At 49.2% G+C, this 14,069-nt stretch overlaps 1 pseudogene; it reads right to left on the bottom strand.

Moving 5' to 3' along the window:
• Nucleotides 1-3,526: 3,526 nt before the first annotated feature.
• LOC136565249 (fibrinogen-like protein 1-like protein) lies at nucleotides 3,527-4,134 on the bottom strand (annotated as a pseudogene).
• Nucleotides 4,135-14,069: the final 9,935 nt, after the last annotated feature.

Here is a 14,069-nt window from a genome sequence, read left to right on the forward strand (position 1 = left end):
ATTTTGATCAAAACCATTTGCCATCTGTTCAGCAGTCCCAGACAGACTTCAGTCCTCTGAGATAACATCTGTTTGAGGGAAACAGAGAAGTGCATCAGTGAGGCTTTTATGAACATCACAATTCCCTCATTCCTGGTCCAGCAGATCTCATGCTGCAGAGAAGGGAAATCCCACAGGCGAAGGGCATCCAGCCTGGGGGAGGAGGTGACAGATCCTTAGTCAATCAGGGAGCAGAGCAGGAGTCCTACACAGGGACAGGTAGGTTGCAGAGCTGAGGAATTTTGTAAAAGACTGTTTGGGTCCTAAAATGTGTGATGCCATTGGAAATGAGAGTCAATGTTGATAAAGGTAAAGTGAAGCACATCCCTCACTGTACACTAGGGGACTCTAGATTAACGCTAGTCAAGAGCTAAAGGTAACTGTAAGCAGTTCCCTAAAAACATCAGTTGAAGGTTCATGAATAATTAAAAAGAAAAAAAGGCTCCAGATATTGCAAGGAAAATATTGCTCACCCCCGTATACAGCAAGCTCACAAGTGTGTGTGGCTCTGGTGCCTGGCTCAGAAAAGATGGAGAAACACTGGAAAAGGTCACAGAGGTGAAGAAAATGGGTGGTCAGAAGTGGGAATGGCATCCTTGCAAGAAAAGGGATCAGGACTGTTAGGAAAAAGGTGAATGAGGTGACAGGCACTGACAGTGTAGACACGGATGCAGTAGGAACAGGGAATGGTTGGAGGTGGTTATTCAGCACATTTCAGAGCTGGAGGTTGGAGTGGATGATCTCCAGAGGTCCCTTTGAACTCTGACTATTCTGTGATTCTGTTTTTCTAGGGGCACCAGGCAAAGGAAGGACTGGCATGTTCATCTCAGTCTGTTGTGAAACCAAAAGTCCAATCAGGAACTGGGTAAACTGATGGAGGACTGGAACCATTAAAATTCTTTGTGTGCCCAAAGCAAAGCTGACTGATGGGAACTCAGAGCTTGTAGCAGCCTGGTCTAGTGGAGGGTGTCCCTGCCCATGGCAGAGAGATGGAACCAGATGAGCTTTAAGATCCCAAACCATTCTGTGAGTCCATGATTCGATATCTATGCAATGAAGTCCTTGGTGATTTTTTCCTTGGATGGCCTCTCTCACATTCCCTGTGTGAACAGCTGGTGCTGACAGGATCTTAACACTCGATGCAGTGGCAGGACAGAGTAAGCAACATAGAAAAGAAAATTGCAGTCTGCAGCTAGACTCCTCGTAGAATATTTCTGGGCTCTCCTTGTCTGCCAGACTTCCTTCCCTCAGGAAGCTGCCTGGCAAACCCTGGGCAAGAGCACCTTCTGGGGACCAGCAGAAATGTAAGGGTGATATTACACTTCTCAAATCCCTTCTTTTCACATTGACGTTGCATTTTAATTGGGTTTCATGATGGTGATGCATGTCAGGTTGTTTGCCCAGAATGTGGAGCCTGCTGGAGAGGGCTGGCTCACTACACCCCATCTCTGTTACTGTGGGACAAGCTGAACCTCCCTGGAGAGAGCAAGAGAGGCCTGAGGATGCACAGCAACCTTGGAGTTTCTAGGAAAAGTGAGGTATCACCTCAAAAAATCATGGAATGGTTTGGGTTGGAAGGGACTTAAACATATTTCATTCCAACCTTACTGCCATGGCCAGGAACAGCTTCCACTAGACCATGTTGCTGCAAGCCCAGTCCAAACTGGCCTGGAACACTTCCAGGGAGGGGCAATTTCTCTGGGCACCCTGTGCCAGGGCCTCACCATGCTCACAGGAAAGAATTTCTTCTCAATATTCCATCTAACCCTGCCCTCTGGCAGTGGGAAGCCATTCCCCCTTGTCCTGTTACTCCAGGGTCTTTGTTCCAAAGTTCCTCTCCATCTCTCCTGGAGCCCCTTCAGGCACTGGAAGTTCTCTTTCCCAGGCTGGACACCCCTGGCTCCCCCAGCCTATCTCCACAGTAGAGGGGCTCCAGCCCTTAGAGCATTTCAGTGGCCACCTCTGGACTGGCTTCAACAGCTTCACATCTTTCCTGTGCTAAGGACCCCAGAGGTGGAGGCAGCTCTTCAGATGGGGTCTCACAAGGGCAGATGGGGACAATATCTTCCAGACAAATGTCACACCAGTTAAAGATAACGAGGGGACATGGTGCAAAAGAGACTTTTCTGCATCTTGCTAAGGAGACTCACCAAGAGGATGGAATATCCAATGGAATTGTCTTTCCTGTCATGGAAGGGAATGTGATGCTGGGAACCCAACACAGGTGGGGAGCACTGCCCCTGAGCTGCCTCTCACCCTACCTGCATGTATAGTGAGTGTCCAGCCTGGGGGGGGAAGGCATTAGCAGAAAGTTCCTTTAATCATATATCTCCATGTGTATCTCAAAGCAAGAGAGTTAGCCAAGAAAAAAACCAAAAATATTTCTAAATGCAACAAGAAATTCCCAAGTTTGACAGCCAAGAACATTCTATGTAAGTTATTGTCTCCTGGGTTTAGTCTCCTTTCTGAGCTGGCAGATGCCTACTCCCACCTGTCACACACCTCATGACTCACTGCAGAGGAGCAGGAGGCAGTAGGAGGCAGGGAGAGAAATCCCACGTTTCAAGGCAGACACGCAGTAAAATGACAGTGTAAAAAATCACACACAAGCATGACAAAGTAATAGAAGATTTGTTATTGATGATTTTTATTTTCTAGCTCATGTCTCTATATTGATTAGGAAACAGCTCTCATCTCCCTGAGCCAAAGGCACTCCAGGACTCACATGCCACTGGAGGCAACTTTAGTACATAAATACCATGGAGGCTGGAAGCTGGAAAGGGTGGCATCTGCTGAAGGGCTCTGCCCGCAAAGATGAGGATGTATCATAGAATCATGGGGGTTGGAAAAGCCCTCTACATCAAGTCCAACTGTTCTACCAGCACTGACTCTGGGAAGTCATCATAGCCCTGGCTCAGGGAAAAGCTGAACTGCAGCAGTAGAAACCCTCTAATGCATTAACCTCTTTGAGAACTTCAAAGGTCTCACAATTCAGACAGTTCTTTGAATAAAATTTATTTGACTAATTAACATCTATTAAGCCTTACATGCAGGAGGTTTGGAGTGGGAAGTTGTCTGTGCACTTTAGTATCTTGAGCAAGATCTTCAGTAGAAATTAGGTCGTTTTCCTGAAGCTAAGGATGTAAATTAACTGACAAAGCCACAGAAGTCTACTGGGTTGAGCATTTCACATGTTGTATAAAGTGCACTACCAATCTGGAAACTTCTGAGTTTCCAAGAGACTGTTTCTATTATTAATGTAATTAAAATGGTCTGACTCTGAACTAGATCACACAGGCACAGCTGAGAAGTAGAGAAAATCTACAGGAGGAAGAAAAAATTGAAAATGTCTTATTTTATTCAGTAGCTACATATGACCAACCTCTGCAAAGACCCTGTGGCACACCCAGTTTGGTTTTGCTTTTTTCCAATTCTTTGGAGAGCCAGAATTAGCCCCAGGTTGGGCAGAAAGGAAATGAAAATGCAACTAGCAGTAGGTGGTGGGTTTGATGAGGATGGCCGAGGCTCTGCAGTTCCCTGGGCACAGGTTGCTCCATGTCATGGCCCCTTTGAAGTTCAGATGTACAGAGTGACATGCCGAGTACCACCACCCACCCCCAGAGCTGGCGGCACAGTTCCCATTAGACGTGTCCTGATCTCGATCTTTAGCAGAGAACTTCATGTTGTCATGTGGTCATGCCCTTGGAGGCCATGGCATCCTCCACTCCCCAAGTGCACTCCCAGCCTCAGCTGGTAGCTCTAGAACTCATCATCCAGGCTGAACAGTTTGTAGTCTGCAACCTTCATGATATTTGAAGCATCCCAGATGACAAACCTGACCTGGTAGACCTTCTGCCTGGTGATCTGGTGGATGTACTCAGTGCCCAGCCACTCGGTGTGCACATTCCCAAAGCCATGCTTGGAGGTGCTCCAGGACTCGTCCCAGGAGATCATTGAGCTGCCAGTTCCTCTGGATGACAGTCTAGCCCCTATCTGCCACACTCATCTCACGGTACACCACAATGTTTGCAGTCCTGTGGGTTGGATGATGTAGATGCCACTGGGGCTGCCAGCAGGGACCTTGCTGCAGTCCATGAGCCAGCCTGGGGCAGGACACAGGAGGATTGAACAAGCCCAAGGCACAGACCTGTGGCTGGTTCTGCAAGACCAAGACATTACCAGCCCTACCTGCCCAAAGAGTACAGATGAGGCAAATCCCATTGTCACGTGAGCACATTAATTCCCTTCTGGAATTAATGCCTGCCTCCTTGTCGTGCCCACAGTTGTGCTCTCCCCACCTGCGATGAGCACTCACTGAGGAGCCTCTCCATCCCGTTGCAGGTAATGTTGTCCAGACAGATAGTCCATCCCAGATCGTCTCCCAGAATAAATGCTACTCAGGCCTGCGACTGCATTCCCCCAGCCACACTGCCTACACACGACAGAGGCATTGTCGTTGTGTCTCAGGAGTCATCAGACACCATCCCCTACACATTGCGGTACCAAACCTCTATCCGTCCCAAGCACTGGTTGGAGCCATTCACCAATCCTGCAAGTCCTTGGAGAAAAAGGGCTCAAGGAGCTGTCAGTGTGCGGACAGAGACATCATGAACAGGCTTGAGCAGAGGCAGGTCTGAATATGGCTTTAGAAAGGCAGAGTCAACACCAGATTGAGTGTGACAAGAGTAGTTCAAGGAGGGTTTTAACAGGAGTTAAAAACATTAGCAGAGTTCTCTAACTCTATCCTTTTTTCTCTCTTATATCCATATTTATTGTGATGAGCTTTGTAACTTATCTTCCTGGTGTTGTCAACATCTGCACATCATTGTTCTCTACCTGCACCTGACCATGTTTGTGATGTCACCCCTTGCCACAGAAAGCACAAGGTCACTGCAGAGACACAGGGATGAAACACAAGGACATTGGAGTTTGCCACTGTTAGCAGTAAAATCAAGTTCTCCAGATGAATCCTTGTTATTCCAAACTCAAGGATGGAAAAAACAAGATGATACAGATGTGCTCCCATCATCCTGGAGACATCTTCCAAATAGACACTTGTACCTTTTTACTGTCGGGCCAGTGAGTTTTTCATATGCACTCATGGTGAGTGCAGCCCCACAACACAGATGCCAGGACTCATCAGCTCAGCAGAATAGCATTTGCTTTGCAGTGCTGCAACACTCGAAAAGAGCATCCTCTTCCCTGTGCCAATAGCTTGGAAATATTTTGAGGTCAAGGCTACTTGTCTCATGTCCCAGGTGACTTTTCTTCCTACCCCATTCTAATAATTTGTCTGTGGCTACAGGCTTGGCAGGTCACAGACAGCCATAATAGCAGCAATTACTGCCCTTTCCAGCCTCCCACACGACAGGGAAGAGCCTGCAGGTCCTCTCTAAACTTTCCTCAGGAGGAATTCAACAGTGCTGTGGTCCAGCCCTGTGGTCCTGCAGTGACAAGAAGTGATGGGTGGCCTAGGAGAGGCTCTGGTTCCTGGAGAATCTGAAGCAATTCTTCAGCAGCAGCACGGACACCACATCAGGAGGAGTGTAGTGGTTTTGGTTCACCAATTTGAGATTTCGGCAGTTTTGAGATTTCCCAGCCAATGCATGTGGTAGGTTCAGTGCTGGCCAATCACCATACACTCACTTCCTGCTGTGAGGTAGGATTAGGAGAAAGGCAAAGCAGGCACAAAACTTTAAAAGGGTATAAAGAAAAGTTTATTAACAGTGAATAAAAGAAAGAGTAATAAGAATCAGAACAAACCTTCAGGACACTTCTCCTCCCCCCACAACTTTTTCTTTCCCACTGACAATGTAAAGAAACAAAACCTAAAATTTCAGTCAGTTTACCACCTCTAAAATAGTCTTTTTTCAGTTCACTTAGGGAGAGAAGTCCCTCTTGTTAATGTTATGGAGGTTTCTCCACAAGAAAACAGTTGTCTCATGGCTTTTAATTTCCATGAATAGCAGTCACTGGGGGAAATCTGCAATCATGAAATCCCTCCCATTTTCCACAAGCTTTTCCCACAGCTGTGTTTATGGGCCATGTCAACTTATGGGTTTTAAAGATGAGCTGTTCAAAGGCAAAGTTTCTCATTATCCATCTCTAAAATCATCTTCATCTTTGGGAACACAGGTCTTCTTCTCTCCCTGGGGGCACAGGGTCTTCACTCTTCTCTCTCTTTCTGTTCAAACTTCTCATAGATTACAACTACTTTATCATCTGCTTACTTTGGCATAGAGGCCTTTGCTCAATATCAATCTGAATTCTTCATATCCCCATGATTTCATGTCCTACAGGGAAACAGAGTCTTTTCTCCATAGCTTTACAAGGGAATTTCAGCCCTAAGATTAAGACATCTCCTCATCCCTCCCATTTGGGACTTAACTTCTTCACTGACCTCGATGTCTTCATATTGCTCCTTTATATTGCCTGCATTTTGTTCTTTTCTCTCACTCAAGGGAGGATTGAAGCACTAAAAATTAACGTCTAGCCCAGGGCCTGCAGATTGTCACCTGACCCTGGCCGGGCTGGGTGCTACAGATGGAGGGAACTGCGGCTGGGGGGGATGGAAGGTTGGGACCTAATCAGCCAGGCCAGAACTCAGCAGCAGCACGATGGGGATGGGGGAGGGGGAGGGGGAGGGGGAGGGGGAGGGGGGGGTGGCTTCTCCTTCCCCCTGCCCGGTGGCTGCGAGCGAACTTCCACGGTAGTAAAATCTTGGCCGAGCCCGGCCCGGGCTGCTTCTGGGGGCTGGTGGACTCAGCTTGGCCCTGGACTAGCGGCAAGATGTTAGAAATTGGAGCCATGGCCCGGCTCACGGCACTCCCTCCCCTGCCCAGCAGCCGATGGGAGGGGACTGGCAGGTGCCCTGGGGGAAGGGGCCCAGCCCGTGGCAGGGGCCGCCCGGCCTGGCCGAAACAGAGGGCCAGGGCGTGTTACCTCTTTGCCGGCTGGAAGAGAAAGAGGAAGTTCCCAGGTTTCTTTCATCTTTAACATATTGTTCACAGAGGTGTGTACAAGTTTCGAGTGGCTAAAAGTTTTGCATCGCTTCCGTAAATGTCTCCCATGCAAAACCAGGACATTGAGGCACCATGTACCTCAGCAGGAGTCACCAAACTTCCACAAAAAGAGAAAACTGATGGAATAGCATCTTGACATTGCCTCCCCTTGGCCAGTACTGAGTGCTGCAGGGAGAGCTGTGGGATTGGGCCCTTAGATGGGTGTCTCTTGTTTCTCTCAAATTCCCCAGTCACAGAAACACAGCACATGAGAAGGAGCTTCCCTGACCATTCCCCAGCCTGAAAAAAATGCTGGTTTTAGGCCAGAGCAATTTCTTACTATGTGGAGGACAGCAAAGAGAGGGGAGAGGACCCTTTCCCAAAGGGATCCTTGGGTACCAAAGGGAAGGTGGTCTGCTCAGATGCAAAGGCCACCTCTAGGCTCAGAAGCCTACAGCACCCTACTTTTTGCCCATATGGGTACAAAGGAGCTCCCAGCACGTGCAAGAAGCCCCATGGCTGTGACTGACCCAAGGCAGGATTTTCCCCTTGAAGACATGCAACTGTGAGCAGGTGTTTCCTACCAGGAATTTGGAAGGATTGGAGCTGAGCTGTTGAGTAGGGTTTGGCTGTTGCACACTTTTGGTGCAACTGCCTGTGCTGCAGTGCCAGTCCAGAGCCCTCAGGAGCTACCAAAATGTGCTAACATTACTGGCTTGTCCTAGGATGACTTTATGATACTTGTATCCCCAGTCATCTGTTCTGTTTATGCTGGATATTAAGTTCTGCACCTTTAAGACTGGTTCCGAGAGAGCGAAGTCGGGGGAAAAGAAGCACAGTTTGTTTTCAGAAACTGCACTCACTTCCCTGCATTCCTTCTCATGGACTGCATTGTCTGCAGCATGGACAGACAGTGGGAGAGAGGTCTCCTTTTACTTTTTTTTTTTTAGCTAGCTAAGGCAGAGAAGTTCCCCAGACTGTGGCTTTTCTTTTTCTTGGAACTCATCAGCACTTCTCTAGACTAAAACCCCAGAAAAACACTAGGAGCTCACACCTGTGGCCCGGCCCACTAGGGCCGGGGCGTGGCATCTTCCAGTGCAGGAGGGACTGATAAGAGACTGAGTGAACGCAGCTACGCCCGAGAAGGACTTTCTGAATTTGCCATGTCTTCAGAACAGTGAGGAGTTTTAATGTTTAATCTTTTTTTATGCTTGTGAATACTTTGCTTGTTAAAGAAACAAAGAAAGTTTTTTTCCGCTTTTCTCCAAGGAAATCTTTTACCAAACCAGTAGGGGGAGGGGCCACTTGAATATGCTTTCTAGAGGGACTTCTTTGGAAGTTTCCTCCCAAATTTGCCCTAACCAGGACAGGCTCTGATAGTGAAAGATTTTGTGATCAAAAATATATAAGGATGTGTATTTGCACCTAGGACGGTCAAGTACTGCATGAGCAACACCACCAGCTTGAAAACATGCTTCAGGCTCACAGGTATGGAGTAAAGCCAGAGCCTTTTGGTCCAATTCAAATGTTCACTGATGTTAGAAAGGAACAAGATTACATCCAGCATCTGGATTAACTCCAGGCTGGAGCAGGAGAGCTCAGACTCAGACACACCTGGGATGTCATCACCAGCAGCAAAGAGAAAGAACATCTGCAGGTGTCCCATGGAATCTGCATCTGTTGTGTGTTCTATGAGCCAGGAGCTGGGCAGTGTTCACTGCCTCACTGGGAGAATGTCAGTGATGCTGGGGATGTTTGGCGACATTCCCTAGAAGCCTGTTGTTTTCCCACCCCTGGGAGCCCTCAGGTGCTGCTGTGCCCACTCCACCAGGAACCTGCCTGCCTGTCAGGGACACAATGCCACCTCAGCATCAGGCAGGCAGCCAGTTCCATTGGAAGTGATTTACTGGAATCAGTCGAGGAAAATAGTGTCAGAAATTTTATCATAGTCTCCTGGGAATGTATCAAAGCAGCACTAGGCTCTTAATAGAATAAGTACTGTAAGCTGTCCTGCACATAGAAGCAGTAATGGGGTATGGCTTCATGCAGGAGATAGTTTGATGTATCTGGACCATTTCTAACGAAATCCTCCCTGAAATCCCCCCTTTGTGGCTCTTCCAGCTCCTCCAGGATTAAACAGCTCTCTCATTTTTCTCTGAAAGACACAAGGCTACTTGCAGCTCCAAATGCAAAGCCCTGTGGGAGCTCCCCTCTGGGGAGCATCAGTGGTGACAGCAGGGTGGCACCTTGGCCACCCACTCAGAGCTGTGTCCTGCTCCCAAATCCTGTGTTATTTATGGAGGCCCTTGCCAGCACAATGTCCAGACAGCTGGGACTGAGTAGTCCAGGACTATGTAGTCCAGCAGGCACTGGGGTGAGGGCAATCCCTGATTTTGGATCCTGGCAGCTACCTGGGGTGAGGGGAGAGGCATGTTATGATCCACATGGCCAAAATCACATTTAGGATCAAACTGACCTTGGAGCACTTGGGGCAGAGTTGGCTTCTGCTGGTTCACCAGCCCAGAGGAGCAGTAACTGGGAAGTCTGGATTGCCATGGGAAGGATGGGGAAATTGAGAAATTGCTTGAAGGTGTAGGAACGTAAGAGGAAACAGTTTTCAAGCAGAGATCACAAGAACAGCTGACAGATCAGCAGGACGCTGTGCCCAGAGATTAGGCACATTGACTCCTTCCTGTGTCAGTACAGAGCAAGTCCATGACCCAGAGAAGGGCTTTGCAAACCACCAGGTCAAACACCGAGTGTGCTTGGAAGCTGCTAGGAACAGCATCAATGCAGTACCTCCTCAGGTGCCCTCAGGCCAGGCAAGAGTCAGACCAGCAGCATGGCCAGTCTGGACAGACCCCTGTGTCATCTCTCCCACCACTCACCAGCTCCTTGCTCCTCTGGGTCACAAACTGTCTTGCTCTCTAAACACGCATGTACCAGACTTGCAAATCTGCTTTTGTTTCTGAAGAGGGAAAATCTGAGAACCTCCCCAGGGTCACAGCTTCACCTCCTACCTACATTCAACTCATTCAGATAAATCCACTTAGTTCCACCAGCGTTTAACAGGAGTGGAAGGTTATTTCAAGTGAGTCCAAATGCTTTTATTTCCTCCATGGCCAGTGCTCATGAAGGCGAGGGAAGATGGGGACTGAGGGGAGGGGCAAGAGCAGTTAAAGGCTGTGAGGAGCAGGGGGTCCAATGGTGATTTCCATCATGTACTCCCTGCTGGAATGCTAAAGGTACCAGCCATGGCTGAGAAGAGGCAGCCAGTGGTAAGGCTTCATGACAGCAGGCTCCATCCCCATAAGGATGCTTTCATTTGACAGTGACACCAACCCATTGCTGGAGTTTCTGCCATCAATACACACCCAGGAATGCCTGCCTGCTCAGCAGAGATTGTTCTTACAGCTCACCACTCCAGCTTTGGTATCTCCCAGAACAGGACATATCACCAGACCATGCAAATGTGGCCACTTCCCTCCCTAGCAGAACCAAACCAGTTGGGATGATGATGGAATTTTCCTCTTCAGACAACCTCTGGTGTGTCTGGAGAACAGCTGCACACACTGTCCAAATGCAGGAGTGCCACCTCCTGGGCACTGGCAGACAGTATACAACAGCCTTGGAAAACCATCCTAGAGTAACTCAGAGCTCTTGAGGCTAAGAAGCTGCTGCTACAGGCAGGTACCACCCATGAAGAGAAACCCAACCTTTGTGTGCCTCAGCAAGCAGCTGCAGGGTCAATGAACAGCTCTCAGGTCAGTGCATGTTTAACCTGTGCCAGGAACTACATACAATTTCCCAGCTTGAAAAATGACTGGGGGACACCAGACCTTGACCAGTCCTGTATCAGCACTGGAAGGTTGCCATGCCTCAGATCCCAGTGGTTTGCTATGGAGGAACAGGCACATGGCTCCACGGTGGATGTGCAGGGACAGGCACCTCACCCTCCCATCCCTCCCTGTGGTTCTGCCTCCCTCAGCTCCTTGCCCTTGCCTCCAGCTCCTCTGAGGCTGCTCCCTGTCCAAGAACTAGTCCTGTGCCTGCTGCCCCCCTCCCTACATGCTGCCATTCCCCAGGGTCAGACCTCTGATGTGTCCCCACAGTGTCAGAGCTACAGAGAGGCCATATTCACTCAACATCGCCTTTCAGCTAAGCATGTTCTTCCCACATTATACTGCTCCACAGGTCTGTATCTGCTCCCCATTCTCCCTCAGTTCATTACACTTGTTTTCCTTCTCCTCCCCACTTTGCCCTGCAGCCCAGAGAGGCAGACATATACCACGTAGAATTTCAGCTCTCTTGGGGTCTCTAGCTGGTCAGAAAGTCTCTTTTCCCAGCCCAGGGTTGAAGAAGGAGTCAGAACTCTTAATTTCTCGGTCTCAAGGTTGTTTATTGTATCTTATCTATAAAATTCTTTCTCCTGACCTGCTGAGATCTGCTCAGCAAGACAGTCAGAGGCACTCTGTCTGCCCCCGGGCGGTGTTATCTTTTTATACTAAAAACTATGTATACAATATTTACAATTACTTTCCAATACCTATCACCTATGTTAGACAGTGAACTTCTACTCTAAACCAATCTAAAAGTGCCAACATCACAGCAGAAGATGGAAGCCAAGAAGAAAGAGAAAGGCTGGATGTGCCCAGATTCCTCCATCTTGCTCCCTGAACCCCTATTCTAAAAACTCTAAAAAAATCTATTTTTTCACCCTGTGATAAATTCACTATCATTCGACTTAAACTGTCGTGGCTTGTAATTCTTCATATAAGGTTGGGAATTGTTTTTTCCAAGGGCTAAATCAAAGGCACAGGGGTCTTGGGCTCTGTGCCAAGGTCTCTAAGCCCCAGACAGGGGCTTGAGTCCTCCAGGGCAGCCAGAGGAATTTCCTGGGTTCCGACAAGCTCTAATTTCTGACAAAATAACATGGAATGAAGCCAAGCTCCATGTGAAGTCCCACAAGAACCTGTTTCACTGGCTGTGAGCTGACTGTGCTTTCAAGCAACTCTTAGAGCCCCTTACAGTGGTAATGGAAATTCTCAACAACCATTCTTACACTCACTGATGGATTTATGGCAATACATATCTGTTCTGGTACTAAATAGAATCATAGAATCATGTGAGGGGATAGGCTAGAAGGGACCTTGAAGACCATCTTGTTCCATCCAAATAATGGACAGGGACCTTTCACTAGACCAGGTTGCTCCAAGCCCTGTCCAGCCCAGCCTTGGACACTTCTAGGGATGGGGCATAACTTCACTGGGAACCTGTTCCATTGCAGAATACTACTATTAGTACCAACAACAATAAAGAAAGAGTGAACACTTATGTTACAGCATTACCCTTCTTTCCTGCCTGTTTACAATGCTGTGGAAAATACACTGGACTTCTGATTCTAGCAGACACTGTACTCTGTGTTCCATTATGCAACTGCTGTGTTCCAGGGATACTTACAGCCCAAACTTCTCCCCAGAATTACACAACACATCAAATGAGTGTGCACCCAGGGAAGTTAAATGATTTAAATACTTCACCAGCAGAAATTACAGGATCCTCATTCCTATAAAGCAATCTAGTAAACTAATAATAATCTGATTATTACATCTACAATCTGGAGAATACTGCGTGAGATCCAGTTACTCTCCTGTCTTCTAGGGAAATGAACGATACCATTAATTCTTTTGCTCCAGAGCAGAACTGGTCCCAGTTCATACACTCCCTTGGGCCAAATCACTCAGCATAAACAGCCCTTTACAGGCAGGGGGTAATCTGAGTGTCCATCTGCCTGACATAGTGCATGGTTAGATTGGGTGTTGGGAAAAAATTCTTCCCTCTGAGAATGGTGAGGCCCTGGCACAAGTTGCCCAGAGAAGCTGTGGCTGCTCTATCTTTGGGAGTGTCCAAGGCAAGGTTGAACAGGACTTGGAGCAGCTCGGTCTAGTGGAAGGGATCCCTGCCCATGGCAGGAGTTGGAACAAGATGATCTTTAAGGTCCCTTCCAACACAAGCCATTGTGGGATTCTATGATTCTAAGCAGTTTTCCAGGGCTGCTGCTTCTCATCCTGAAGCAGCCACGATAGGGCTGTAAAAAGCAGACCTAGTCTTCAGTGCCACGAACAGCACAAACCCAGGATCTCTAGAATGTATTTGCACAGTAAACACAAATCTCCTTTCCAATCCCTTGGAAAGAGCTATAAGATCACAGCTTCTGCTTTGACTGCTTTAGGCAGGCAATGCTCGAGCTACTGCCCCTCCAATCCCCAGTAAATGTTCATGCCACAAAATCTCTCCACACATTTCCTATCAAGAAAAATAAAACCATAAACCCACAAAACCCAACCCACAACTCTCGAATTTTTGTCTTTCCTCCGTTCCCAGGAGCAGCATCCAAGGGGTGGCCCAGCCTCCCTCCCCACTGTCCCAACAGGCCGCAGCTCCTGCCTCTTCTTCAACCTCATCCGCTCCGGAGGCCACTGCTCCGCCTCCCCGAGGAGCGGAGGGACCCGGCGCTAAGGGGCCGCTGAGAGTCCGCACCGGCGGGCCCAGCCCGGGGCCTCCTACGAGAGCGGCTGCGCCCGCCACACAAGCCCCCACAATGCCCCGCGCCAGACGCGGAGGACAAAGCCCGGCGCGCGTCCTCGCAGGAGTACCCGGATGGGCGCGAGGCGGGGCGGTGGCCGGAACGCGCTCTGATTGGTGGTCACGGGGCTAGAGGGGGCCGAGTGCCCTGTGATTGGTCGTCGCGCAGCAGGGGGGGAGGGCGGATAACGGGGGGCTACAAAATGGAGCCGTGCGCTGCGCTGCCACTTACATAACGCGACCTCTCACCCCGCCCCGCCGGCGGGGCGGGGCGAGGCGAGGCAGCACGATCGACCGGCCGTGAGACCAATCCGCAGCTGGCGGAGCGGGAGCCTAGCCAATAGACTGTCGGCACCGCGGCGCGGGGGGTGGGTGCTGCGGGGCGGGGCGGCAGGGTCGGGGCGCGCGCGCGGGGCCGGTCCCGCCGCCCGCCGTGAGGGGGAG

Source organism: Molothrus aeneus, chromosome 20 (genome assembly GCF_037042795.1).
Source record: "Molothrus aeneus isolate 106 chromosome 20, BPBGC_Maene_1.0, whole genome shotgun sequence".
Classification (NCBI taxonomy): Eukaryota; Metazoa; Chordata; class Aves; order Passeriformes; family Icteridae; genus Molothrus; species Molothrus aeneus.